The sequence below is a fragment of the Capsicum annuum genome, chromosome 10, assembly GCF_002878395.1.
Source record: "Capsicum annuum cultivar UCD-10X-F1 chromosome 10, UCD10Xv1.1, whole genome shotgun sequence".
Classification (NCBI taxonomy): domain Eukaryota; kingdom Viridiplantae; phylum Streptophyta; class Magnoliopsida; order Solanales; family Solanaceae; genus Capsicum; species Capsicum annuum.
Genome location: NC_061120.1, coordinates 173,932,326 through 173,937,627, shown reverse-complemented (window position 1 = coordinate 173,937,627; position 5,302 = coordinate 173,932,326).

The following is a 5,302-nucleotide window of genomic DNA, read 5'->3' as shown; positions in this document are numbered from 1 at the left end:
TTTCTTCAAACCGACCTCAGGACCATCCCCTATATTCACAATATAACTCAAATCTTATCAATGTCAAATCATACAACTATCCATAATTTTAAAAATAAGAGATGGAAAAATTAGTTGCTAAAATGTTTCATGATGGAGTCCTTCATTTGAGTACGACCCATTATCATCTACTATTTTATTAGTTCATAAGAAAGATAGGATGTTTGAAAAATCCCATAAGTTAGGTGATTCAAACACGGGAACAAAAAAAATGGGTTAGTATATTGGTTGGGTATGTATGACTTCTCTATAGTTTATAAACCTGAAAAATTAAATTTGGTTGGCAATTCACTTTCCCGTTCTCATGGAGCAGTCCTACTGGCCATCTCTTTATGACGATTTGATTGGATAATTCCATTTATGAGGCAAATTTTAATGATTCTATATTCCAGCAGAAGTTGTAATCTAATTCAGATGCTTATGAAAACTATATTCTTTGATAAGCTCTTCCATTTTATAGTGGTGGTAGATTGGTAATACCTGAGGAGTATGTCCTTCACCATTAGTTGATTTATGAATTTCAAGCTACTCCCATTGGGGGGCATTTTGAATAACACACACTTTTCATCGGATATTTTCTAATTTTTATTAGAAAGGGATGTGTAAATATGTGAAAGACTTTTTCTCCACTTGTTAAATATGCCAACAAATAGAGGATATTTTCTATAAGCCCGCTGGTAATCTACAACCTTTTGCCAATTTTGGATATGGTTTCTGAGGAGATAGGAATGGATTCTATTACCATCTTGCAAGTTCAAAAGGAAAAGCCACCATAATGGCAGTTGTTGATCTAATTTTCAAGTAAGGACATTTTATTCCATTGCCTCCAAAATTTTTGGCTCATACAATAGCTATTGCATTTGCTTCCGTATAATACGTTTGCATAATCCCCCTAAGGCTTTAGTTACTAATCATTATCCCTTATTCCTACATTTATTGATCTAAAAATAATAAGTTGTAAGGTTCTAAACTTGCAATGAGTATCACTTATCAGCCACAAACTGGAGAGGATTTGAAAAAAATGACAACTTTGAAAACTTAATTTGAGAAATTCCACCTAATTTATTTTTTATTTATTTTCTAGGATTAGGGTTTGGAAAAAATAAAAAGTGGGGTAGAGTTGTGGGGTCGTGGGCCTCTTTAGTAATTTTAAAGGTTGGGGATAAAATATAACTTTATAAAAATACACTATGATCCCTTTTTAGATTTATTAAATATTCAAAGCTTGTTTAAATTCATTTAATAAATTCAACAACTTTTCTCTCTCCTCAAATATTCTTCTTCTCCTGAATTTTCTTCATAGTTGTAGAGAAAAAAACATTTTGCTCGATTGTTTCTTCCCAAGTCAAAAATTTTCATCTTATCTTGCTTAGGTAAGTTTACTCTTCTTCTCTGATTAGTTTTTGATCCATTTTAGTATTTTTTATTCTGTTTAGTGTAGTCGTCCTTCAATTTCGATGAAAATTGCATTGTTCTTCATTGAATTAGTCAAAATCTGAATATTATTAGTTAATATTGTCAATTATGCATGTTTAATTGTGTTTTACTTTGGATAATGGCTAGATAATTTATGAATTTTTGTATTTATGTTGCGTATTGATATTGAATTTTTTAACTGAATTAGACCCATTTAATGGTGCTCTTGTTGTTGCGAATTGCACTGCCAATATTTGAAAAAGTTTGAACATGATGTGTATGTTTGATCTGAGGAGTTTTCCCATTTTTCTTAATATACCAGTGGTCGATAGAACGACCGCTATATATTTGTTTTTGCTATATTTTTCTAATTTATTTTAATAAACCATTGATCGATAAATCGACCACTACAGATGAATTTTTGGTTGTAGATCATAAATTATGAAAGTTCAAAAAAACGTTTCCAAAACTTTGAGGAGGAAAAAAACTATAGTCGATGAATTTGTGTTGGAAAGTGAATACAAAATCATTGCTAAGTTTGATGAATTTGACAAAAGAAGTGCACATGAGAGGATGAGGTTGAGGACAATGAAGAAAAAAGCAAAGGGGAAGTGAAGAAGAAACAGAAAGTGATAGAGATGAAGATGGGGATAGGAGAGATAATGGAGATGAGGAGGCGGATGATCCTCTATCATTGCCAATTTATGCAAGAGACATCTTCATTGAGTTGTACGACCATACAACTTGGATGGATGAGTTAGGTTGTTTTCCTGCACAGATTTTTGTAAGAGCAAAAATGATGGTTTATCAAGAGTTTAGAAGGATTTTAGTTGAACAAAAGATGTATACTAATTTTAAGAAGACCTATTTTGGACACTTGAGACATATGCTGAAACATTTTAAGCTTAATGGATAGATGGTCCATTATGTATTGTTGCAATGTATTAAAAATAATTAAAAACTGCATGAAATTTTGTTCTATGTAAACGATAAGCCAGCTTGTTTCGACTTAAAAAAATTTGCTCTGATTATGAGGCTGAATTGTTCAGCATATCCCCATGAATTAAAAACAAACAAAGTTCTCCAAAATGGCAAAAACTTTCATTTTAAGGTAACAGAGAATAATAGCCTTACTGTTGCAAGGCTGATTAACCTAATCAAAGGTAATAGGTTGACTAATCAACAAAAGTTGAAGTGCACTTTAGTTTGGTTCGTGCACTCGATGCTGCTGGCAAAGGACCCGTCCAAGAAGGAAGATTCAGACCACATCAAGATGACAATTGATTTAGAGTTCTTCGAGAGGTATCCATGGGGAAAAGAGTCGTTTGGGCTGACATTGAGATATTTGGTAAAGAAGAGTGATTCGACCAAGAAGAAAGAAGCATTTATGAAAGGAATAATGCACCGTACATTTAAATCGGCTTTTGCTTGGCTTTTCTGGTACTTATAATCTACCATCTCATCAATTTATTATAGACTCTTACCTATTTATAATCTTGTAGATTTATTTATGATTCTATTCATTGTAATTTTGGATATAAGTGGCATTTCTTTATCTTGGAAGGTATACCGGTAAGTCATTAGATTCTTCTTTTCCCATTTCCCATTTTCTTAGATGGCACACATAAAAAAATGACAACATAATGGAAGGCAACCCATTTAAGTACAAAGAAAATAACATAAAGGAAAAAGTGTACTTATTATAATATGATAATAATATTAATAAATTAGTGAATGCCGTGTAATTTATATTTTTTTGATAGATTGTGCATACGTACCTTACCCCTACTGTCTGTGAGATAGAGCAGACATACATGAAAATATTTAAGCCAAACATGAATGAAGTTAAGGAAACGTCTATCGATGCCTTAAAGGCACAGTTAAAAGGAGTGACTGTCCTCACTTCATCAGTAGAGGTTGCGGACAAAGATGAAAATTTGGGTGGTCACAATTATGTCCCAAGTCTAGCAGGTTCTTGTGATCATACTGGTTCAAGTGGAATCAAAATTGCATCAGACATTTCTAATGATGAAGACTTGCTTGAGCGTTTTGCTCTTCTAAGGAAAAATTTTCTCGATATTGCTTCTTTTGTTAGCGATGAGAGGATGCGGAGAATCGAGAAGAACATAAAGAAGCAGCAAGATCAACGTAAGCTAATTTATTTTTTGTTCTTCCTATTTAATTTACTTTCATAGTTTTGGTAATCCTTTCAAAAAAATGTAGCGCACCTCAACAGTCCCCTTCATAGCCGACATAAAGTAAACCTTGAAGAATTTGCAGTCGTAGTAACTGAAATTACAACGACAGATGAAAAAATGGAAGAAGAAAACAAAGAAGAAGAAATGAAAGCTGAGAAGGCAATAGATGAAAAAGATAAAAAAGAATAACAAGAAGAAGAATAAAAGGAAGAAAAGATGAGGAGATGACAGCTAAAGAAGAAGCAGAAAATGAGGAGAAAACAGAAGAAGATGGTGGAAAGAAATCACAAGAAGAAGATAAAAATGAAAAGGCAATTAATGAAGAAGTAGTGGCTGGACAGAAGGATGAAAATATTGAAGAAGAGAAGAAATCAAAAGAAGACGATAAAGAAAATGGGAAGAAATAAGTAGAAGAAGAGAAGAAAAAAGATGAAGAAAATGAAGCGGATATGATGGGAATTGTTAATGAACTCACTCCTAATAACATGTAGTTTGGTGGTTTGAAACAAATAGTTTTCTTAATGATTTTTTGATTTTCATGATTTGGTTTTTATGGATAATTTAATTACATATATTTGGCATCTCAATGATGATATTTTCTGATGAAATTATGTTTAGTTATTCCATTGTCCTGTTAGATTAAATAGTTGATTGCATTGTGTTACCAGTTCAACTATTGTCCTAATTTATAGAGGTCGATGAAAAATATTGTAGAATTCGTTCTCTATAATTTATAGACTTCATCCATGATCTATTTAATAAATTATATATTTACAATGACGACAAACAAGTTCACAGTTATATGTTGCATTGTGTTACCAATTCAGTAACTATCATGGTTTATAGAGGTCGATGATAAACGAGATATAAGTGATTCTATATTAATTATAGATTACACCCTCAGTTGATTTAAGAAACCATACATCTATTTATTTAGTTTCCCATATCCCTATTACACATTTTCAGAAAACCAACACCAACAACAAACCTTACAATAATATTTTTAGGTCATTCTCTTTTTCTTTAATCAAAATCAACCTTTGCTTTCGTTGTTCCCTCTCCATTTTAATTTATTTTAGTGATCCTTTCAAGTAATCTCTTTGATATTCGGCTTCTTTTAACAAACTCATGAGTAGATCTCTATTTTCTTCAGATTCCCAAAGCCTTTGTAGTATTTAAAATTTGGAAGCACCTTGAAAATTTGATGTCGATGGGCTGCTCGTGGGTGAGTCTTCCACAATCCACTTAAAAAAAGAGCACCCTTCATTATGATTGACCAAAAACTAAGTTATTACATGAATTTTCTTACTTATGCCAAAAAAAGATAAATCACATATTCATGTACGCACTCAACTTTCCGGTGTATGGCGTGCTCAAATCAACTGGATTGCCACAATGACATATGTAGGACACTTTTTCATTTGATGTTTGGTATGTTTGAGATATTGTAGTTGTTTAAAAATGAACAAAATATAAAGCCAAAAAATTGAGTGTTAAAACAAAAATAGCCTTCCTGTTATACAAAAAAGGAAGTGTGATATTACCGTTGGATGTGATTTGACATGTACTTTATTATCATTGTAAAAATTTGATATTTAAATTTTGTTACTGCTGGACCTCTTTCATAGACCATAAATATAATTGATGCC